The following is a 25,418-nucleotide window of genomic DNA, read 5'->3' on the forward strand; positions in this document are numbered from 1 at the left end:
TGCAGACGAATTGAAGACATCCAGGAGGAGGAAGTTGAGCAGAGCCCAGAGTTCGTGCAGGTTGTTCTGAAGTGGTGAATCCGTGAGCAATAATCCATTTGTTGTTTAAATTCTCTCACTATTTCAGAGAGCTGTAAATTTAGCAGATTTAAAAACATGACTGTACAAACTGGGTACAAGTTTGAATCATACTACTGGCACAACTGTAGATTCAGACTGCAGTTAAAAGTTCGCTGAACTTTTAGGTGTGTATTCGTGTCTGTCATTTCTCCAATGAATTCAGATATAGTGGCACCAAATGCTTTGCATTAGGAAGCAAAAAGCAAGTGTAGTAATAGTACATCAAGATTACAAACGGTTATCTATAACTTGCAAGACGGGAATATGGAAACTTCCAGAGCCGTCCACAATTGAATGGTATTTCTTTCAAATCGAATCAATGGTTGTGGAAGGAGCAGCTGGTGAAAAAGCAATGGTTGTGGAAGGGGCAGTTGGTTAAAAAGCAATGGTTGTGGAAGGCGCAGCTGGTTAAAAAGCAATGGTTGTGGAAGGGACAGCTGGTTAAAAAGCAATGGTTGTGGAAGGAGCAGCTGGTTAAAAAGCAATGGTTTTGGAAGGAGCAGCTGGTTAAAAAGCAATGGTTGTGGAAGGAGCAGCTGGTTAAAAAGCAATGGTTGTGGAAGGAGCAGCTGGTTAAAAAGCAATGGTTGTGGAAGGGGCAGTTGGTTAAAAAGCAATGGTTGTGGAAGGCGCAGCTGGTTAAAAAGCAATGGTTGTGGAAGGGACAGCTGGTTAAAAAGCAATGGTTGTGGAAGGAGCAGCTGGTTAAAAAGCAATGGTTGTGGAAGGAGCAGCTGGTTAAAAAGCAATGGTTGTGGAAGGAGCAGCTGGTTAAAAAGCAATGGTTGTGGAAGGAGCAGCTGGTTAAAAAGCAATGGTTGTGGCAGGAGCAGCTGGTTAAAAAGCAATGGTTGTGGAAGGAGCAGCTGGTAAAAAAGCAATGGTTGTGGAAGGACAGCTGGTTAAAAAGCAATGGTTGTGGAAGGAGCAGCTGGTTAAAAAGCAATGGTTGTGGAAGGGACAGCTGGTTAAAAAGCAATGGTTGTGGAAGGGACAGCTGGTTAAAAAGCAATGGTTGTGGAAGGAGCAGCTGGTTAAAAAGCAATGGGTGTGGAAGGAGCAGCTGGTTAAAAAGCAATGGTTGTGGAAGGAGCAGCTGGTTAAAAAGCAATGGTTGTGGAAGGAGCAGCTGGTTAAAAAGCAATGGTTGTGGAAGGGTCAGCTGGTTAAAAAGCAATAGTTGTGGAAGGAGCAGCTGGTTAAAAAGCAATGGTTGTGGAAGGACAGCTGGTTAAAAAGCAATGGTTGTGGAAGGAGCAGCTGGTTCAAAAGCAATGGTTGTGGAAGGGACAGCTGGTTAAAAAGCAATGGTTGTGGAAGGGACAGCTGGTTAAAAAGCAATGGTTGTGGAAGGAGCAGCTGGTTAAAAAGCAATGGTTGTGGAAGGAGCAGTTGGTTAAAAAGCAATGGGTGTGGAAGGAGCAGCTGGTTAAAAAGCAATGGTTGTGGAAGGAGCATTTGGTTAAAAAGCAATGGTTGTGGAAGGGACAGCTGGTTAAAAAGCAATGGTTGTGGAAGGAGCAGCTGGTTAAAAAGCAATGGTTGTGGAAGGGACAGCTGGTTAAAAAGCAATGGTTGTGGAAGGAGCAGCTGGTTAAAAAGCAATGGTTGTGGAAGGAGCAGCTGGTTAAAAAGCAATGGTTGTGGAAGGAGCAGCTGGTTAAAAAGCTTTGGTTGTGGAAGGGACAGCTGGTTAAAAAGCAATGTTTGTGGAAGGGACAGCTGGTTAAAAAGCAATGGTTGTGGAAGGAGCAGCTGGTTAAAAAGCTTTTAACACAAGAGCACACTACAGTCTGAATAAACAGATCTGATCTTTGATTTTCAATTCAAATATTTCCACTCCACTCTTCCACTGGTGTTAAAACCCAGAGATTAACTATCGAGCCTCAATAATTAATGGTGGAATAACTTTCCCAGAAGTTTCTGAACCCCTGGAGTAATTTGATTGAATATGGCACAGCGGTTCGCACTGCTGCCTCACAGCAACAGGGACCAGTGTTTGATTTCCGGCTTGGGTAACTGTGTGGAGTCCGCATGTTCTCCCCATGTCTGTGTGGGTTTCCTCCGGGTGCTCCGGTTTCCTCCCACAGTCCGAAAGACATGCTGGTTAGGGTGCATTTGCTGTGCTAAATTCTCCCTCAGTGTAACCCGAACAGGCGCCAGAGTTTGGCGACCAGGGGATTTTCACAGTAGCTTCATTACAGTGTTAATGTCAGCCGACTTGTGACACTGATAAACTTTAACTTAAAAAATGATTGTCTGCATTGGATTGTGAGATTAAAGCGCTCTTTTCCTCAAGATTCACATTCCATCTGTGACAATAAATAGCCCTTTTAATTTAGCTCTTAAAGCTTTGATGGAAGTGTGAAGGAACAGTGAAAGCAGCAAATAACAATTATATTAACCATGAGTACTCAAAATGTATCATTTTCCTTCATTTCAAAATCTCTACTCCTGGATTTCCCTCCAACCTTTTGTTCCAATCTTCCTGTCCTTCGTTATCTCATTCACCAGAGAACAGTCACTTCCATCCACACTGAATACTTTTTTACTGTTCTTTGCCACTCCGTCTTACCCCGTCTTTGCATTCCCCTCTCCAGGGGAACAGTGTGCAGCAAACTTCTGTGCCTCATTTTCTGTCTGGTCCCACACATAACTGCACCTTGCTCAAAAATAACCTCACTCCATGATATGTAACCGAGAATGTGACACATGGTTTACAAAGATTTAAAGTTTATTTATTAGTGGCACAAGTAGGCTTACATTAACACGGCAATGAAGTTACTCTGAAAATCCCCTAGTCGCCACACTTCGGTACACTGAGAATTTAGCACGGCCAAAGCACCAAACCAGCAATTTTTTTGGACTGTGGTAGGAAACCGGAACACCCGGAGGAAACCCACGCAAACACGGGGAGAACGTGTAAACTCCAAACAGACGATGACCCAAGCTGGGAATCGAACCTGGGTCGCTGGCGCTGTGAGGCAGCAGTGCGAACCACCGAGCTACCATGTCGCCCCCTGCTCATGCCCCCATGCTACAAATCAAGCCTGCGTTTCTCCCCAATTCACCTGAAGATGAGGCAGAAAATGTAGCATTCACTACAATGGTAGCCATTAACTCTGGTGGTAATGGACGGGATGGGGAAGAGAGCAGAGAAAATGAAGGGAAAACACACTTACCTAAGGGTTTCCCATTTTTGATCCTGTCGGCTTCATCTATAACCAGATATCGCCAATTAAATATTTTGAAAACAGATTTCTCCCTGATGAGCATTTCATACGACGTCACACAGACACCCCACTCTCCAGGAAGGAGGACATCTCTGATGAAAGCTGCCTGATGAAGTAAGAAGTGGGTTACATTTCAGTTTTCCAAACACCAGAAATTTATTTTTCTCGAAGACAATTGGGACGCAGCAGAAACAGATCTGATCACAGGCATTAATCAGACAAATTTAGCTGAATAAAACACTGACGTTGGGATTTTCCAGCCCCGCCAGCAGTGAGCAGCGTCAAGGGCAGAACAGGCAAAGGTGGAGAGCGGCCAAAGGGCAATTGGCTCTTGGCAACTCTCCAAACCATAGAATCCCTACAGTGCAGGAAGAGGCCATTCGGCCCATTGAGTCTGCACCGACCACAATCCCACCCAGGCCCTATTCTCCAAACCATAGAATCCCTCTGTCTGGAGCTCGCTCTGCCTGTCTCTCACCCCTCTCTCCCTTTCTTTCTATTTCATGGCCTTCTCGATCTTTCTCCAGCTCTCCCTCTCTGTAGTCCAGAAGATGAAATCTCCTATTACTGGAGCGGACTCAGTCCATCGGAATCTTGCGGCTTATAGATGCAGAATTTTAACTACAGGATCTTTGGGACTCTATTAGTTAGAATAGAATAGAATAGAATCCCTACAGTGCAGAAGGAGGCCATTCGGCCCATCGAGTCTGCACTGACCACAATCCCACCCAGGCCCTATTCCCGTAACTCCACATATTTATCCTGTTAACCGCCCCCCCCCCCCTGACATTAGGGTTAATTTAGCATGATCCAATCAACCTAACCTGCGCTTCTTTGGACTGTGAGACTTTTGACGAAGGAGCAGCGCTCCGAAAGCGAAAGGCATTTGCTACCAAATAAACCTGTTGGACTTTAACCTGATGTTGTTAAAACTCTTGCTGTGAGGCAGCAGTGCTCACCACTGTGCCACCACCTCAAGATGTTCCAGTCCAGCACACGATATTCCCTGCCACTGATGGGGCTGGAAAATCCCGCCCAGAGTGTTGCAAAGCAAGGAGAGAGCAATAAATTACTATATAATTAACATATTTGCAAATTTACACTCAAACGTTGTCTGCGTGGCAAATCTCGGATTTTAGTTATGCAGAGCAAAGAAAAGCTGATCTCCAAAGCCAGTCTCAAGGAACCTTGAGGGCTGCCGTTAACACTGGCGACAGATCCATTCTCCACATGCATGTTGAAAACATGTTTTTGAGAGAGTCGACGAAAGTAAATTCAATACAGTGAAAGGCAGGATTAATATTAAAGATTGAACAATGGCCAAATACAAAATCTCAATTTGTTTAGTCTAAATTTATTAAAATTGTATCCCAGGTTTGATGAGTCCTTCATTTATTGTATTTTTATTACACAAAGTGCTTGTTCACACAACGGCAATGCTAGTGGTTATTTATTCAGCAATTTAAACCAGGTCATAGAGGTTCAGAGCATGGAAAAAGCCCCTTCAGCCCAACTTGTCCATGCTGCTCTTTTTAAACCCACTTAGCGAGTCCCAATTGCCCGCATTCGGCCCATATCCCTCCATACCCATCTAACTGTCCAAATGCTTTTTAAAAAACAAAATTGTACCCGCCTCTATTACTACCTCTGGCAGCTTGTTCCAGACACTCACCACCCTCAGTGAAAAAGTTGCCCCTCTGGACCCTTTCCTATCTCTTCCCTCTCAGCTTAAACCTATGCCCTCTAGTTTGACTCCCCTACCTTTGGGAGATATTCCAAAATGTGCCGTTATGTTTATGGGTCAGTGTTTAGTGGTAAAAAGAATCTTGCTCCCCCGTGAATGAACTGACTCTCTCGCGACTTGCCCAACAGATGCTGTCTGTCCTTTGGTACCTCACCCATGCAGCTTTTTCACACACAGGTTTTGACAGCAAGTGCTTGCGGATTACTGAAATCCTATTTGGTTAATGACAGATGTGGAGATAGCAACCAGCTTTAAGAATCCTGGCTGTTTTTTCTTGTTCCGATGCTGGGGCAGCAAGGGTAGTTGTACTTTCCCACTGGGGTCGGCCAACATGTGGCAGGAGATCCAACAAGCACTGCACGGATTACTTCCACAGCGTGCAATGCATTTTCAAATTAAACTCCATGCATCAGCTGTATTTTCCAACAGTATTTTAGGGAACATAAAACACAGTTCTTACCCTTTGATCCTTGTCACGTATTAAACAAATAGCTCGAAGAGTCGGTATCCATCTGTTGAACTCAAGCATCCAGTTGTGCAGTGTAGACTTGGGGACTAGAACCATGTGAGGTCCAGGAATGTTTCTATCATGTTTCATGTCCCCAAGAAGAGCAATAGTTTGCAAAGTCTTCCCGAGACCCTGTTAAACAAAGTAAAACAATTAATTCTCTTAGAATCAAAGGCTGTTTTTTCATCAGTTGAAGCATTTCTGAAATGTACTGGAAGAAACCATTCAGCCCATCAAGTTTGTTCTGCAATTTAATTCGATCATAGCTTATCTACATCGTAACTCAATTTATCTGCCTTGGTTCCATTTCCCTTCACACTAATCTAACAAAAACCTTCGTCTCAGTTTTGACATGTCCAGAATAACCATGTCTCAAGTTTTTTATAAAATAAAAGGCTAGGTTTTGGCAGGAAGGAGGAGAAAACAAACGTTCCAGGTTTCCGCTAATCTTTGAATGGTACACCCTCGAACATCCGGGAGAAGATACTTGTTCCCTATTTACAAACATAGAAGATAGGAGCAGGAGGAGGCCATTTGGCCCTTCGAGCCTGCTCCACCATTCATTACGATCATGGCGGATCATCCAACTCAATAGCCTCATCCTGTTTCCCCCCTCCCCCCCAATAACCTTTGATCCCATTCACCCCAAGTGCTTTACCGAGCCGCCTCTTGAATACATATAATGAATGCTTCACCCCGTTTTGAACCGGGAACCTTTCACGTTAGGCGAACGTGATAACCAGTACACTACAGAGACATTTATCTTCTTAAATCCTTTAAACTAAACATCTCACATGCCTACACCAAACAATTGTTATGTCTACAATCAATGTGTATTCATACCGTTTCATCTGCCAGGATACCATTAATGCCATTCTCAGATAAAGAAATCAGCCAATTCAGTCCACGGATCTGATAGTGGCGGAGTTTCCCTCCTTTTACATCTGTGGAAGAGACCCCAAATATTTAGAGCCTTCGACCGTTGCAAGAGTCTGCAAAGAATACAGCTCAAGGGGAAATGAAATCAGTGCCATGACCAAAAGGAAAAGTATTACTGTTTCAGGAACCATTGAACTGAAAGCACCATGACAGCTTGAGACAACAAAAAGCAAGCAGCACAATCCATTTGGTATTAGGGTCTCAATGTTTGCATAAAGAATGTCAGCGTTCAGACGCAGGCTCCAAAACAAAGGTGGTGATTTTCACCACGACTACTACCATTCGAGAGCAACTAAATTGACCTGTAAAAGAAGGCCAAAGTTTATACAGAAACATAAACTGTTAAACAGAGCACCTAAACTTCACTAAGGCAAGTATGAGCAAGATTGGGAGGGCAGAGAGAAGGAATGATGGTGAGGAATCAGTTTACTGGGCTTTGACTGATTTGTAAGAAATCATTGCATGGACATTACTGGGATTTTGAATATGTTATGAGTATTTGGAGCATTGCGTGCAGTTCTGGTCATCACACTACCAGAAGGACGTGGAAGCTTTGGAGAGAGTGCAAAGAAGGTTCACCAGGATGTTGCCTGGTCTCAAGGGTGTTGGCTATGAGGAGAGGTTGAATAAACTAGGATTGTTTTCATTGGAAAGACAGAGGCTGAGGACAGACCTGATAGAGGTGGACACAATGATGAGAGGCATCGGCAGGGTGGATAGTCAGAAGCTTTTTTCCAAGGGTGGAAGTGTTAATTACAAGGGGGCGCAGGTTCAAGGTGAGAGGTATAAAATTTAAGGGAGATGTGTGGGGGAAGTTTCTCACAGAGTGGTGGGTGCCTGGAATGCACTACCAGGGGAGGTGGGGGAAGCAGGCACATTGGCAACATTTAAGAGGCATCTCAACGGGTAAATGAATAGGGAGGGAATAGAGGGATACAGACCCATATAAGGACAGAAGGGTTTTTCTTTATTTTAGTGAGGGCATCATGATTGGCAGAGGCTGGGAGGGCTGGAGGGCCTGTCTTGTGCTGTACTTTTCTTTGTTCTTTGATTGGGGAAATGCCATTTGGGAGAACAGATCATTCAGCTCACCATTTCATAGGGTAAGGAACAGATTATCCATGATTCTCAACACCAAAAGGACAGCATGTTACATGTACGCAATCTGTATGATAATCCAATTATTCCTCATGAAAACAGATGTTCCTTTTCATGTGGCGCACACTAACATGTTAAAATGGCTGCTAGGACACCATCAAAAATAAGTTGCAGCAGTTTCTACTCAGTTCCTTGGGAGCATTGGTTGAGAGGGCAAAGCTGAACAAAACAAAGAACAAGGTGAAAGGCTGATATATGAAACACATGTCATACTGGCATGAGGGAGATCTTTCAGCTTTACCCTGCATTTTATTCATGCTGAATCTGACCTCAAAATACTCAATATCCACAATATCCAGTCAGAAAATATGATGTCAGATTACAAGTTAGGCTGGAGTGAGTCCGTGGTGTCTGTCAGCATTAGTAGATTGTTCCATTAAAAAGACCCCTTATGCCAATAAATACAGCCAATTAAACCAGGAGAACGGGAGGTGCTGTTTTTGGAGATTTAATTACAACAAGCTCAAATGTTCCCAAAGGTCTAATTTTGACAAAATTGAACACTGCACATCGATGAATGGTGACTGAAAATGTGAAAGCAATATTGGAAAAGGTAGTGAAAACTGAGCTACATTAACTCATGTGTGAAATAATGAATAAAATGGCTTTACACACATGATGTGGATTCTTCAAACCTTGTGCAGACATTGGTTGCCTTGCTGTTTTCTGACAGTAGCTCTTCATCCTCTTCCTGTTCCGTACGACGATGTCGATAGCTAAGAATTAAAACTGAATTGTTTTGTGCGAGGGGTTACTATTACTTTCCAAACCATTTTAAAAGAGCTGTTACTGCAGTCAATTTCAAATCCACAATCACTTCAGAATAAACAGCACCATACAAATTATTTTGGAGATTGTGCATCACTTTTGTGGTGAGGATTAGTACATAGAATCCTAATGTGCAGAAAGAGGCCATTTGGCCCATGGAGTCTGCACCGGCCTCAATCCCACCCAGACCCTATCCCCATGATGCCATGCATTTACCCTCGCTAGTTCCCCTGACACTAAGGGGCAATTTAGCATGGCCAATTCACCTAACCCTAATCTTTGGACTGCGGGATGAAACCGGAGCACCCGGAGGAAACCCACGCAGACACGGGGAGAATGTGCAAACACTATACAGACAGTGACCCAAGCCGGGACTCGAACCTGGGTCCCTGGAATCCAGGGGAACTGGATTAATTGTTGGATTTCACAGTGATGTGTTACAGAGCAGAAATCCAGGGGAACTGGATTAATTGTTAGATTACACAGTGATATGTTACAGAGCAGTAATCCAGGGGAACTGGATTCATTGTTAGATTACACAGTGATATGTTACAGAGCAGGAATCCAGGGGAACTGGATTAATTGTTAGATTACACAGTGACATGTTACAGAGCAGGAATCCAGGGGAACTGGATTAATTGTTAGATTACACAGTGATATGTTACAGAGCAGGAATCCAGGGGAACTGGATTAATTGTTAGATTACACAGTGATATGTTACAGAGCAGGAATCCAGGGGAACTGGATTAATTGTTGGATTACACAGTGATATGTTACAGGGCAGGAATCCAGGGGAACTGGATTAATTGTTAAATTACACAGTGATATGTTACAGAGCAGGAATCCAGGGGAACTGGATTAATTGTTAGATTACACAGTGATATGTTACAGAGCAGGAATCCAGGGGAACTAGATTAATTGTTAGATTACACAGTGATATGTTACAGAGCAGGAATCCAGGGGAACTGGATTAGTTGTTAGATTACACAGTGATATGTTACAGAGCAGGAATCCAGGGGAACTGGATTAATTGTTAGATTACACAGTGATATGTTACAGAGCAGGAATCCAGGGGAACTGAATTAGTTGTTAGATTACACAGTGATATGTCACAGAGCAGGAATCCAGGGGAACTGGATTAGTTCTTAGATTACACAGTGATATGTTACAGAGCAGGAATCCAGGGGAACTGGATTAATTGTTGGATTTCACAGTGATGTGTTACAGAGCAGAAATCCAGGGGAACTGGATTAATTGTTAGATTACACAGTGATATGTCACAGAGCAGGAATCCAGGGGAACTGGATTAGTTGTTAGATTACACAGTGATATGTTACAGAGCAGGAATCCAGGGGAACTGGATTAATTGTTGGATTTCACAGTGATGTGTTACAGAGCAGAAATCCAGGGGAACTGGATTAATTGTTCGATTACACAGTGATATGTTACAGAGCAGGAATCCAGGGGAACTGGATTAATTGTTCGATTACACAGTGATATGTCACAGAGCAGGAATCCAGGGGAACTGGAGTAATTGTTAGATTACACAGTGATATGTCACAGAGCAGATATGGATGTTAAGTTTGCTGATGACACAACAATAGATTGGAAAATAAATGGTGATGAGGATGTAAGGGGACGATGGAGGGACGTAAATAGTTCAGTGAATTGGCAAAGCTTCGCCAAATTGTGTTTAATGGGCGGATGTGAAAATGCACATTTTGGCCTGATGAATATAAAATACACTTAATAACTAAATGGTGCGAGATCACAACATTCTGAGGGACAGAGGGATTGGGCCGTCCTTGGGCATGAATCAAAAGGGGCTAATATACAGGTACAGCAATTAATTAGAAATGTCATAAAATGTTACCATTTATTATGAGGGAATGAATTATTAAATAGGAAGGGTCAGAAATTCCTCAGATATAGGAGCAGAATTCGGCCATTCGGCCCATCGAGTCCGCTCCGCCATTCGATCATGGCTGATATGCTCCTCATCCCCATTTTCCTGCCTTCTCCCCATAACCCTTCAACCCATCACCAATTAAAAATCTGTCTAACCCCTCCTGAAATTTACTCACTGTCCCAGCATCCTCCGCTCTTTGGGGCAGCGAATTCCACAGATTCACAACCCTTTGGGAGAAGTAGTTTCTCCTCAGCTCTGTTTTAAATTTGCTGCCCCTTCTCCTAAGACTATGACCACTCGTCCTAGAATGTCCCACAAGACGAAGCATCCGCTACACGTCTACTTTATCCACACCTTTTATCATCTTGTCAATTTGATCTCTCATTCTTCTAAATTCCAGTATGTTTCCAGTGTGCAAGGCATTGGAGAGACCACATCTGGAGTATTGTGTACAATACTTGATTCCTTATCTATAGAAAGATGGTAATGTGTTAGAAAACTGCCCCAGGCAACTGTGAATTCCTCCAACTGGTATTTAATGTAGACTTGAATTGATTTATTTTAAAACGGTTTATTTTAAACATATTGAGACCGGCCTGAAAGTGGTAGACTGGGGACTATCACACAAATGCTCTCAATCTGATGGTGTGGTGGTATTGTCACTGGACTGGGAGCCCAGAGTCCGAGGGTAATGCACTGGGCAGCCAGCTTCCAATCACACCACAGCAAATAGTGAAATCTCAATTCAATAAAAATCTGTCATTAAAGGCCTGGTGATGACCATGAAACCATTGCCGTTAAAACCCATTTGGTTCACCGATGCCCTTGAGAGAAGGAATTTATCCGACTCCAGAATAAGACCAGAGGATGCTGGAAAATCTCAGCAGGTCTGGTAGGACCTTTAAGTCTTTCATGTGAATCCAGGTCCACACGATGTGGTTGACTCTGGAATGGCCCAGCAAGCAAGCTGCTCAGTTCAAGGGCAGTTCGGGATAGACCACAAGCAAGGAACTGGGAACAATCTGCACAAAATATTGGCCAGTTATTTTCAGTCTGGAAATGTAAACCTGCCGTTTCGCTCTCAGTCAGGAACAGATCTCAGTTTTACATCAATCTCTGATTTAACAGCACATTGGAGAGCTGGTGCAGACACGATGGGCCAAAATGGCCTCCTCCTGCACGAACACTATTCTGTGAAATCTTAGAAAACAGGGAAATGCTGGAATTAAACTCAGCAGGTTCGGCAGCATCTGTGCAGAGAGAGAGAGAGAAACAGAGTTAACATTTCAGGTCTGTGACCTTTCCTGTGAACTGGGGAAAGTTAAAATTGTAACAGGTTTGGAGAAAGGGGCGGGTGGGACAGGGACGAAAGGAAGGTCTGTGAGACGGTGGAAGACAGGAGAGGTTGAATAAGAGAAAAGTGAACCCCCCCCCCCCCCAGAGCCAAACTCCCTCAGAGGCTCCCACACTGCATTCCAACAAACTGAACTGGATTGGACTGAATGGGAAGTCATGGGAATGTAACCCTCACTGAACTTCATGGATCAAGTACATTTCTGGATGGAAATTAGCTGCATCGACTCCAGCCTGGTTGTTGGTGTGAAACAGGAGCTGATGTCTATCTGTGTGTGTGTGTGTGTGTGTGTGTGAGTCCCTGCCTGCAGCTCCCAGATAGTTTAAAATCCTGCATCTGTCTCTCTGCAGAGCTGCTGGTTAAAGACACATTTACAGCATTTATCAGACAGAAACTTCACTCTCATTCTCTCCCTCCCCTCCCCCAGCCAGTGCTTCTGTTAAAAAAAGGCTAAACGCTTTATTTTGCAGCTCTGTTCAGTGGTGAATCATTAACCATGAAGCACAGGGCACACACACACACACCCGGACACACAGCATTGTAAATCAGAAGTGGGAGTTGTAAACGCAGCAACAAAGAACTTTGCAAGATCTTGTTTCAGTTCAGGCAACTTAAGGAAAAGTGAACTTTGCAAGAATCGGCAAAGGGTGCAAACCTGTAGCGGATGGAGTCCTGGATGAACAAGTTGTACAATCCACATTCAGACCTGGCCTCTCTCTCTCTCTCTCTCCCTGGCAGTGCAGGGCTGCTGGTTCATTTAAATCCATCTTCTCTCAGCTACCAGTGCTGGTGATGTGAAGCTGGGATGGGGGGGGGGGGGGAAGGGAGAGCCTTGGGATGAACCATTTGCCTGGTGCTCACTAACCCCCACACACACAAACACCCCCCCCACACACACTCAGAGACAGGTTGGTGTTGGACTGGCCCATACCTGGAGTAGGTGGGTTCAGGTGAGGTGGAGGCGCTGTGGTTAGATGGGGGGGTGATTGGGGAGGTGTGGACAGTTTGAGTGACTCAGTGAGGTTATAAAAAGGCTGAGGCTCCTTTGTCCAGTCTCTCTCTCCACGTGGGTTGGTAAGTATCAGGTAAGCTGTGTCTTTGTGAGTGAGTGAGTCAGTGTGTGCTTGCATGGAGTTCCAGCTCTGATATTTTAACCCCCCCCCCCTTTCCCAGCACAAAGCCCCTGTTCCTGGATCTCTCTCCCCACCATGGGAGAGGGGATGGAAGGAGGTGGAGAGATCACCGAGTGAAAACATGTGCGATGGTGAGTATGAACCTCTTCACTTTCTGTCTGCACCTTTCCCGCCTCAGCCCTGCTTTTCTCTCTGTTTGCAGCCTCCTCTCAATCTCCCTCTCCATCTTTCTCTCTCTCAACATTTCTCTCTCTCAATCTCTCTCCCTCTCAATCTCTCTTCCTCTCAATCTCTCTCTCTCTCAATCTCTCTCCCTCTCAATCTCTCTCCCTCTCAATCTCTCTCCCTCTCAATCTCTCTCCCTCTCAATCTCAGTCCCTCTCAATCTCTCTCCCTCTCAATCTCTCTCCCTCTCAATCTCTCTCCCTCTCAATCTCTCTCCCTCTCAATCTCTCTCCCTCTCAATCTCTCTCCCTCTCAATCTCTCTGCCTCTCAATCTCTCTCCCTCTCAATCTCTCTCCCCGACATTCCCCCCCCCCCGACATCCCCCCCCCCACCTTTCCCCCCCCGACATTCCCCCCCCGACATTGCCCCCCCCCGACATTGCCCCCCCCCGACATTGCCCCCCCCCCGACATTCCCCCCCCGACTTTGCCCCCTCTGACTGCCCGCCCGACTTTGTCCGAACCCTAACCCTCCACCTGATTTGCCCCCCCCAACATTGCCCCCCCCCCGACATTCCCCCCCGAATTGCCCAGCTCCCCCTGACTTTGCCCCCCCCGAGTTTGCCCCCACCCGAGTTTTCCCCCACCCCGAGTTTGCCCCCCCTGCTACCCCTCTCCATCTGTTCCCCCAACGCCTTTCCCCGCGCCACCAACAGACCCAAAACCCGCTGCTGAGTCCCCCCCTCCCCTTACTGCCAATGCCCTATAGATACCCCTCTCAGCTCAATCCCCCCCGAACCCCTCTCCTGAATCCACTCCCAATCCATTTAAACCCCCCGCCCTCAGTCTCTCACCCCCAAATTCCCCTCTCCCCCCCCCGCCTCCAGCTTCCCACCCCACCGCCTCCAGCTTCCCCCCCCCGCCTCCAGCTTCCCGCCCCCCGCCTCCAGCTTCCCCGCCCCCGCCTCTGCCCCTCCCCCGATTCCCTCTGCCCCTCCCCCCGATCCTCTCTGCCCCTCCCCCCCGATCCTCTCTGCCCCTCCCCCCCGATCCTCTCTGCCCCTCCCCCCGATCCTCTCTGCCCCTCCCCCCGATCCTCTCTGCCCCTCCCCCCGATCCTCTCTGCCCCTCCCCCCGATCCTCTCTGCCCCTCCCCCCGATCCTCTCTCCCCCTCCCCCCGATCCTTTCTGCCCCTCCCCCCGATCCCCTCTGCCCCTCCCCCGATCCTCTCTGCCCCTCCCCCCGATCCTCTCTGCCCCTCCCCCCCGATCCTCTCTACCCCTCCCCCATCCTCTCTGCCCCTCCCCCCGATCATCTCTGCCCTCCCCCCGATCCTCTCTGCCCCTCCCCCCGATCCTCTCTGCCCCTTCCCCCGATCCTCTCTGCCCCTCCCCCCGATCCTCTCTGCCCCTCCCCCCCGATCCTCTCTGCCCTTCTCCCCGATCCTCTCTGCCCCTCCCCCCGATCCTCTCTGCCCCTCCCCCCGATCCTCTCTGCCCCTCCCCCCGATCCTCTGTGGCGCGCGCATCCTCTGTGGCGCGCGCGCATCCTCTGTGGCGCGCGCGCGCATCCTCTGTGGCGCGCGCGCATCCTCTGTGGCGCGCGCGCGCGCATCCTCTGTGGCGCGCGCGCGCATCCTCTGTGGCGCGCGCGCGCGCATCCTCTGTGGCGCGCGCGCATCCTCTGTGGCGCGCGCGCATCCTCTGTGGCGCGCGCGCGTATCCTCTGTGGGAAATGTGGGAAAAGCTAACACACCGTAAGCCTTCTTAACTACCCTATCAACCTGGGTGCCAACTTTCAGGGATCTATGCACATGGACACCCAGATCTCTCTGTTCATCCACACTGCCAAGTATATTACCGTTAGCCCAGTACTCTGTATTCCTGTTCCTCCTTCCAAAGTGAATGACTTCACACTTTTCCGCATTAAACTCCATTTGCCACCTCTCAGCCAAGCTCTGCAGCTTATCTATGTCCCTCTGTCACCAGCCACTTCCCTCCGCACTGTTTTCAACTCCACCGACTCTGGTGTCATCCGCAAATTTAATAATCCATCCTTCTACGCCCTCATCCAGGTCATTTATATAAATGATAAACAGCAGTGGCCACAAAACAGATCCTTGCGGTACACCACTAGGAACTGAACTCCAGGATGAACATTTCCCATCAACCACCACTCTCTGTTTTCTTGCAGCAAGGCAATTCCTGATCCAAACCAGTAAATCAGCCTCAATCCCATGTGTCCGTATTTTCTGCAATAGGTTACCATGGGGAACCTTATCAAACACTTGCTGAAATCCATATACACCACATCAACCGCTTTACCCTCATCCACCTCTTTGGTCACCTTCTCAATGAACTCAATAAGGTTTGTGAGGGACGACCTACCCTTCACAAAACCGTGCTGACTATTCCTAATCAAATTATTCCTTTCTAGATTATTATAAATACTCTCTCTTATAATCCTTTCCAAAACTTTGCCCACAACTGAAGTAAGGCTCACGAGTCTATAGTTACCAGGGTTGTATCTACTCCCCTTCTTGAACAAGGGGACAACATTTGCTATCCTCCAGTCTTCTGGCACTGTTCCTGTAGACAATGACGACACAAAGATCAAAGCTAAAGGCTCTGCAATCTTCTCTCTCGCCTCCCAGAGAATCCGAGGATAAATCGCATCTGGCCCAGGGGACTTATCTATTTTTACCCTTTCCAGAATTGCTAACACCTCCTCCTTATGAACCTCAATCCCGTCCAGTCCAACAGCCTGCATCTCAGTACTCTGCTCGACAACACTGTCCCTCTCCTGTGTGAATACCGACGAAAAATATTCAGTTAGTGCCTCTCCTATCTTTTCAGATTCCACGCACAAATTCCCACTACTGTCCTTGACTGGCCCTAATCTTACCCTAGTCATTCTTTTACTCCTGACATACCTAGAGAAAGCTTTTGGGTTTTCCTTGATCCTATCTGCCAAAGACTTCTCATGTCCCCTCCTGGCTCTTCTTAACTCGCTCTTTAGGTCAAAGATGCGGGTTCAACATTAGAAACATTGCGAAATGTCAACGCCCAGATACTGACTGTTTTTCACCCATTCAGATGAATGAAGGACATTAAGGTCCCTGTGTTTAAAGTTAATGCCAAGCTTCACTGGTGAAAGAATTTTGAAGTGAGAATTATATCCGTACATTCTTGTTCAAAGCGGGGACGCTGCTCACTGCACCACAGGTCACTCATGCAGTCAATAGTAGTTCGTTATCTGCTTATTCTAAAGACTGCGGAGTGAGTGACAAGGCCATCAAAGACACCTGCATATTGTATCAATGCCTTATACAGAACCATGAATGAGATGTGAGGTTTACAATCAATGGATACTCTGTGATACTCAATGGCCTATTCCTGCTTCTAGTTTCTTTGTTTCTATGTTGTCACTAATATATTCCACACCTTCCATCCAGCCAATTGACACAACCAGTCACACACGGATTCTGTCTTCCTGTGGTATGATCCACTTTAACATGCTTCTTGCGGCCTGGAGCGATGGATCCTGATTGTTCGAAGTCAAATTTCTTTCCATGATATACCTGACCATAGAAATCATAGAAATCATAGAAACCCTACAGTGCAGAAGGAGGCCATTCGGCCCATCGAGTCTGCACCGACTACAATCCCACCCAGGCCCTACCCACTAATCTACACATCCCAGGACTCAAAGGGGCAATTTTTAACCTGGCCAATCAACCTAACCCTCACATCTTTGGACTGTGGGAGGAAACCGGAGCACCCGGAGGAAACCCACGCAGACACGAGGAGAATGTGCAAACTCCACACAGACAGTGACCCGAGCTGGGAATCGAACCCGGGACCATGGAGCTGTGAAGAAGCAGTGCTAACCAGTTTGCTGCCGTGCCGCCCCAAAAATCATTCCAACTCTTACTTCCTCCCCCTGGTGTATCCTGGACAGATATAATGTTGTTACTCAAAACGGTGGGGCCGGCTCCGAATGTATTATCTTTGGACAACAGGTCCTGAAGTGCGAATTCTATCCGTAGATTCCGGCTCAAAGGTGAGGACGCTGGCCACTGCATCACAGGTTCCTCATGCAGCCTATAGTAGTTCGCTATCGACTAATTCTACAGACTGGCGTGTGAGTGACAAGGCTATCATATAATAATCGAAATGCGCAGCCAATTCCGTGTCAAACTGTTTGCGTGCAGATACCACTGCTCTCATCCGGACACGTGGAGAGTATTCCTTCCGGTTCTTGAATTGTGTCTAATAGATTGTGGAACTGAGGTGGCATTCGTGAGGCAAGTTAGCAACATGGAATACGCGAACTCGCACCTGACATTGCTGCATGTGCTGCTTGATTTTCAGAAGTCTGATTAGAAATTAACACCGTCTAATAATGAACAAATATATCCACTCCTGTGGAAAAACAACACGGGAGAATAGGGAGAAAATTGCAGCTGCCCGCAGAGGCCTTTGTATCATCGACAGCACCACGTGAGCTGCATGAAAATTGGCGGCGGGAAGATGTTGTGCCTTTGTTTGAGAAGGTCTCCAGGGAAAAGCCTGGGAACTACAGGCTGGTGAGCCGAAAGACGGGACTGCTTAAGTTTCAAGAAATTATTCAGAGAGACAGGATCGACAGGTATTTAGAGAGGAAATGAATGATTCGGAACAATCAGCATGGATTTCTGAGTGGAAATTCATGTCTCGCCAAGCTGATTGAATTTTTTGAAAGGGTTAGCAAGAAGGGAGATGAGGGCAGTGCAGACCACGTTCTCAATATACACTTTAGTGAGGCTTTTGCCAAGGCACCATAATGCATTTTGCTGCATGAGGTTAAATCGCACGCGATCTAGGGTGAGGGAGCCAATTGGATGCAAAGTTGGTTTGATGACAGAAGACAGAGAGCGATTAAACAGGGCTGTTTTTCTACTGGAGGCCTGTGACCAGTGCTGTGCGTCAGGGATCATTGCTGTGTCCGCTGTTATTTGTCATTTATATTATTGATTGGATGAAAATTTAGGAGGCGTGGTTCGTAAGTTTGCAGATGACACCAAGATTGGTGGCAGAGTGGACAGTGAAGACGGTTATCTCGGATTGAAACAGGATCTTGGTCAATTGGACCAATGGGCCGATGAATGGCAGTTGGATTTTAATTCAGATAAATGTGAAGTGATAATTTTGGTGTCTTGAACCCAGGGCAGGACTTACTCAGTTAAAGTTAGGCGTAGGGGAGAGTTATAGAACAAAGAGATCGAGGAGTGCAGGTTCATAGTTCTTTGAAAGTGGAGACACTGCTGGACAGGATGGTGAAGAGAGCATTCGGCATGCTTTGTTTCATCGGTCAGAACATTCAATACAGGAGTTGGGACGTCTTATTGAAATTGTACAAGGTATTGGTGAGCCCACATTTCGAATACAGTGTACAGTTGTGGTCAACTTATTATGGAAATAATGATATTCAACGAGAGAGAGTGCAGAAAAGATTTTCTACGATGCTACCGGGGCTTGAGGTTTTGAGATTAATGGGGAAGCTGGATAGACTGGGATTTTTTTCCGTGGAGCAGGAGGCTGAGGGCTGATCTAATACAGATATATAAAATAATGGACGGCATAGATAAGAAAGATAGTCAACATCTTCTCCCAAAGATAGGATAGTCTAAAACTAGAGGGCATAGGTTTCAGGTGAGAGTGGAGAGATAGAAAAGAATCTAGAGGGTCAATTCTTTCACACAGAGGATGGTCAGTTTCTGAAACGAGCTGCCTAATGCAGTAGTAGAGGCAGGTACAATTTTATATTTTAAAAGTCATTTAGACAAGTGCATGGGCAGGATTGATGCGAAGGCATATGGGCCAAATGCTGGCAATTGGGACGAGCTTAATCGTGACAACTGGGCAGCATAGACCAGTTGGGGTGGAAGGGCCTGTTTCCATGATGTAAACCTCTATAACTCTATGACTCTATACTGAATATGAAGCTGAATGAAATTAAAAAGTAAAGAAATACACAAGGAATGCTCAGCATGCCAGGACGCATCTGTTGGTAGGGGCGGGGGTAGATTTGTTGCTTCAAGCTCATGTCCATTCCTGATATGGTTCAGCAATCATTTGGGATTTGTTTTCTTCTCCATTGGTTGTCCGATGCTGCAGCTCCTCCTCCTGTTGTGCACGTGTACAGTTGTATGCTGTCGCTCCACCAGGCTTGCACAACATTTTCACATAGGCCTGGTGCTGCTCCTGGCAGCATAGCAGAACATCTTCTCATTGAGCGAGTCATTGATCATTTGCTTGACGATAATGGTAGAATACTGGACCTTGAAGATGGAGTGGAATCTATAATTTCTGTTGGCCCAGAGAGCCACATGGAATACTCATTTGCTCTTTTCTGGCTCTGGGAATTTCAATTGGTTACATTGATTGCATTGCTGATGATGGCTTTGTTGTTCTATATTTACTTCATTACTTGAATTCATGTAGCACTGTTTCGGGGCATGAACTCGATTCTCCACAGCATGTGAACATAGTAAATAGAAGGAGTCGGTAATTCCTCTCTTAGCACCTGCTCCGTCATTCCTTTTGATTATGGCTGATCACGAAATTCAAAATCCTGATCCCAACATCCCCCCATATCCCATTATCAAATGAGCCCCAAGAGCGATGCCTAACTTATTCTCGAAATCACACAACGTTTTGACCTCAACTACTTTCTGTGGGAGGGAATTGCACAGATTCTCCACTCTATGGCTGAAAACATTTCTCCTCAGCTCAGTTCAAAAAGGTTTACCCCTTATCCTCAAACCATGACCCCAATTAATGAATCTCCCATTTTCGGGAACATTCTTTATGAATCTACCCTGTTTATTCATGATAGAACTTTCTGAGGTTCCATGAAGTCCCGCCTCTTCTAAATCCTAATCAACTTAGTCACCCCTCATATGACGTTATTCTAGATGACCAATGTAGAAAATAACCACTATATTTGCATGCTCAGGAATGAACTTCAGAGGCGGGAGGCAGAGACATTGGCTCCAACTATTATTTTACAAACATGAGGTAACAATCATTTGGTATAAGTTCCCGTTTATTTATGCTTTATTCCTCTAATTATAACGTTCATTCGAAGTTTTCTAAAGAAAGAAACCTTTCCTATGCTTTCTCTCTCTTTCTTCGCACAAGTTTTACCAACTGATAAAACAAAAATAATTCAAATGTCAAATCAGTTGGAAATATCTCCCCTGTCCAAAAACGTTTTGACGTGGAGATGCCGGCATTGGACTGGAGTAAACACAGTAAGGAGTCTAACAACACCAGGTTAAAGTACAACAGGTTTATTTGGTAGCAAACGCCACTAGCTTTCGGAGCGCTGCTCCTTCATCGGGTGAGTGGGAGATCTGCTCATAAGCAGCAAACAGGGCATATAAAGTTGTGGGGGTTACAGATAGTGTGGCATGAACCCAAGATCCCGGTCGAGGCCGTCCTCATGTGTGCGGAACCTGGCTATCAGTCTCTGCTCAGCGGAGGAGATGTTCAGAGTACCCTTCATCGTCCAGTACTTCCCCGGAGCGGAGAAGCTACGACATCTCCACCGGAGCATTCAACATGTCATTGATGAGGACGAACATCACGCCAAGGCCATTCCCACACCCCCACTTCTTGCCTTCAAACAACCGCACAACTTCAAACAGACCAATGTCCGCAGCAAATTACCCAGCCTTCAGGAGAACAGTGACCACGACACCACACAACCCTGCCACAGCATCCACTGCAAGATGTGCCGGATCATCGACACAGATGCCATCATCTCACGAGAGAACAACATCCACCAGGTACATGGTACATACTCTTGCAACTCGGCCAATGTTGTTTACCTGATACACTGCAGGAAAGGATGTCCCGAGGCATGGTACATTGAAGAAACCATGCAGACGCTACGACAATGGATGAATGAACATAGCTCGACAATCACCAGGCAAGACTGTTGTCTTCCTATTGGGGAGCACTTCAGTGGTCACGGCATTCGGCCTCTCATATTCGGGTAAGCGTTCTCCAAGGCGGCCTTCACGACACATGACAGCGCAGAGTCGCTGAGCAGAGACTGATAACCAGGTTCCGCACACATGAGGACGGCCTCAACCGGGATCTTGGGTTCATGTCACACTATCCGTAACCCCCACAACTTGCCTGGACTTGCAAAATCTGACTGGCTGCCCTGTCTGGAGACAATACACATCTCTTTAACCTGTGCTTAATGCTCCCCCCACTCACTTTGTCTGTACCTTTAAGACTTGATTAGCTGTAAAGACTCGCATTCCAAACATTATTCATTGTTCTGTAAATTGAGTTTGTGTCTTTATATGCCCTGTTTGCTGCTTGTGAGCAGCGCTCCGAAAGCTAGTGGCGTTTGCTACCAAACAGACCTGTTGGACTTTAACCTCGTGTTGTTGGACTCCTTGCTGCACAAACGTTTTGTCATGGTCAACTGTCTGCCAGGCTCGCTCTTTCATCCTGACAAACGAACCTTGGATATTTCTTGATGTTAATCTGATGTATGGTACTGTCAGTTGTCCCAGGGTTAGCAGATGAATAATCGTCAGTGTTGTATCAGTAATTGATAGTAATAGCGTATTTTGTGGCTATGTTACGACCAGCGAATGAAAAATGCAGTCCCCCTAACATTATGAGAGGAGCAGGAAGATGTGGTCGATGGTGAGTGCAAAAAGGAGGATGTTGACATTTCAGGACATGGCGAGATAGAAATGTAGAAGGCATTTGAGTTTAAGATTTTGAAAAAACATTAAGGTAATCAAGTCCCCAGGAGCAGATGGGGGCTAACCACGTATACTGAGAGAGGGGAGGGAAGAAATTGCTCAGGACTTTGCCAAAATCTTTGCATCGTATTTAGCCATGGATGAGGTGCCAGAGGATTGGAGAACAACTAACATAAAACAGAGAACATAGAAAAGCTCCAGCACAAACAAGTCCTTCAGCCCACAAGTTGTGCCGAACATATCCCTACCGACTCAGCTTACCTATAACCCTCTATCTTACTAACTTCCATAAACTTATCCAAAAGTCTCTTAAAAGACCTTATCGAATCTGAATCCACCACCACTACCGGCAGCCGATTTCACGCACCCACCACTCTCTGAGTGAAAAACCTACGCCTAAATCTCCTCTGTACCTACTCCCCAGCACCGGAAACCTGTGTCCTCTTGTGGCAACCATTTCAGTCCTGGGTAAACGCCTCTGAGAATCCACTCTATCAATACCTCTCAACATCTTATACACCTCTATCAGGTCACCTCTCATCCTTCGTCTCTCCAAGGAGGAAAGACCTAGCTTTCTCAACCTATCCTCATAAGGCATGTCACCTAATCCAGGCAACATCCTTGTAAATCTCCTCTGCACCCTTTCTATGGTTCCACATCCTTTCTGTAATGAGGCAACCAGATCTGGGCACAATACTCCAGGTGGGGTCTGACCAGGGTCCTGTACAGCTGCAGCATTATCTCCCGATTTCTAAACTCAATTCCTCTGCTGATGAAGGCCAGTATTCCATATGCCTTCTTAACCACAGCCTCTACCTGCGACGCGGCTTTGAGTGTCCTATGAACCCGGACCCCAAGATCCTTCTGATCTTCCACACTGCCACGCGTCTTACCCTTAATATTATTTTCTTCCATCCTATTCGACCTGCTAAAGTCCAGCAAGGAAATCATTTTGCTGACCAGGTGAAACCGGATTGGGAGTGGACAAAGCCTGTAGGGTTAGCAGCAATAGCAGTTGAGGACAGTCCAGATATTGATGTTAAACACGTGCAGGAACAAGCAGATGAAGAGGAAAAGGAGAATGGAAAAAAAGATAGAGAATGGAAAGGTGATAATGGATTATGGAGGAGAGAAGGGACAATAATAGTTCCTGAAATAATACAGCATTAGCTGCTGAAGACTTATCACGGAATAGTACACATGAGCAGGGACAGAATGCTTGATTTCTTGAAGAAATGGGAACATTGTCAGAGGGTCTGAAGTGCACCCTAGTGGTACCAGGACGTCCCTGCAAGATTAAAATGGGAAGTCAACTCAGACCCAAAGGACCCTGGGAGAATTTACGAATGAATGTGCCAGGGCCATTCCCACGGGTACAGGGAAAGCGTACTGTTTAGAAATTGTAGACTAGTTTACTCGATGGGTTGAAGCATTTTCATGTAAAGATACCAGAGCTACAACAGTAGCTGTGATATTAGCAAGTGAGAGAATACCCAGGTGGAGAATGCCTCTTCAGCTGGATTCTAATCATGGAACTCATTTCACGGTATGTGTAGGGGCCGGGGGTGGGTGTGGGGGGGGGGGGGTGGTGGTGGTGGGTGGGGGGGGGGGGGGTGCGTTGATAGAGCTCTGCCGTATGTTGGGAATAAAACAGAGGTTTCACATGCCATAGCACCCTTAGAGTTGAGGGATGGTCGAGAGGATGAATTGAATATGGAATGATCTAATAGACATTCTACATTTACTCATGAGGAAGTTGATCGCGCAACAGCAGCACCGAGATTGGACTAAATTGGTGGGACAGAGTACTCCTAAATTGCCTTCACCAGGAGATAAGGTAATGGTGAAGCTCATGACAGGCAAAAAGGGGCTAGGAGATCGCTTGGAAGGGCCTATTGATGTGTTGGTTACAGGGCAGACATGTGCCCTAATTGGTGAGAAGTGCGACCCGCGCTGGAAACACTGGACTCAGTGAACGCCGTTGGTAAACCCCAAAATTCCAAACCTGACCCAGCGACTGAATGGTTTAATATAATAGTATAAGTGGCGAAAATCTGATTAGATCAAATTTATTCTGATTGTTAAATTTAAGCTCGCGAGGCCATCTGAATTCTATTACAGATTATGTGCACAGAAGGTCTCTGACCTGCCACAGCTACAATCAAGGCACAGTTCCAATTAAGTTCGACCGGACATCCCCCAATGCGGAAGCAAGTCAAGTCGTGAGCGCATGCAATTGTGGCGCAGTGATTGTGCAAGTTTTGTAAACAAGCTGTATTATTACCTGAAATTGATCAACAATTGTGTTTGATTGTAAGACAGAAGTTGTAGAGATTGTTGTAATGAATGCTTGTGATTATGTCTTGTTAGTATTGAACGTACAGATTTGGACTCAGGTGGGACCAGCAACTGAGCACCTTCAGCATTCCCCTCGGGTGGTACTTGTTAATACTTACGAATATATGGGACAAACATATGCTAGATTGACCAGTCAGGCGAAGTGTTGTGTATGTTCGCACATCCCCATACATGCAGGAGGGGGAATACCATTGCAGCCAATGCCCTTAACATGGTCTGAATTAGTAAAGGTGGATCAAACAGCCCGGAATTCCATGCATCCTGGACATCCAATATCAGGATTCATCAGTACATGGGTAAGTGAAGAATTTCATAGCAGTGAGCCTTGCGCAGCGAAATTAAGTCATAGGGAAACCAGCTCCTAGTTTAGTTTTAAAACAGCCAACACCAAAACCAAAAGGGATATATTGTGTTTGAAACATGGAAGGCCAAGGGGAAAACGTAGGCATAAGTGAATGTGACCACATGATATATCGAACCATCTGGCTATGCCTGAATCCACCTCGTAATGATCAGTCTTGCAATATTTCTTATTGCTGCAGAGGAGGCAATACTTATCCAACTCTCAGTGGAAAGTAATGGATTTGTGGAGAGAGGGCATTTCCTTGGCTCCCTGTCGGATGGAAGGAGTTGTGTTACCTTGGATATGCATTCCCATGCATATATCACATTCCTAAATTCCTTCCCCTGCCAAGACATCGACGAGGTTTTCCAGCAACACAACGGTACTTTGGCATATTGTTTTCCCAATATGGAGTAGCTCAAGCGATCTGTGAAATTCTGGTTCTCCACTCCATTTTGGAACAAGTCGCCAGTGATGCAGCAACTGCCATTGCTAAGGTTAATGACGAGATGGTAACCATGCAAACGGTGTTACTTCAACACAGATTGGCATTAGATCATGTCTTGGCGGCAAGGGGCAGGACTTGTGCAGTGATTGGATCAGAATGTTGCACGTACGTACCAGATAGTTCAGAAAACATATCTAATCCGGTTAATCATTTCAGGAAAGAGGTGGAAATACTCAAATACCTTGTACCATTAACCTTAGGTGCTTGGCTCTCACGCTGGCCGGGCTACTTGGACACATCAATCCTACAAGCGACTGCAATATTTTTCATGGTGTTCTTGGAATTGATGGTGCTTGTCAATGTAATTAAGTGTGCTTGTGCAAGGTTGTCGAAGTCCACAGAAGGGATGGTACCAGTGATGACAGTTAAGTTGAGCAAGCAAGATAAGAAGGGACCAGTCAT

General features: G+C 46.0%; 1 pseudogene; it reads right to left on the reverse strand.

The window, feature by feature from the left end:
- LOC144487962 (SWI/SNF-related matrix-associated actin-dependent regulator of chromatin subfamily A member 5-like) lies at nucleotides 1–25,418 on the reverse strand (annotated as a pseudogene).

This window comes from Mustelus asterias, unplaced genomic scaffold (genome assembly GCF_964213995.1).
Source record: "Mustelus asterias unplaced genomic scaffold, sMusAst1.hap1.1 HAP1_SCAFFOLD_1166, whole genome shotgun sequence".
NCBI classification, from domain to species: domain Eukaryota; kingdom Metazoa; phylum Chordata; class Chondrichthyes; order Carcharhiniformes; family Triakidae; genus Mustelus; species Mustelus asterias.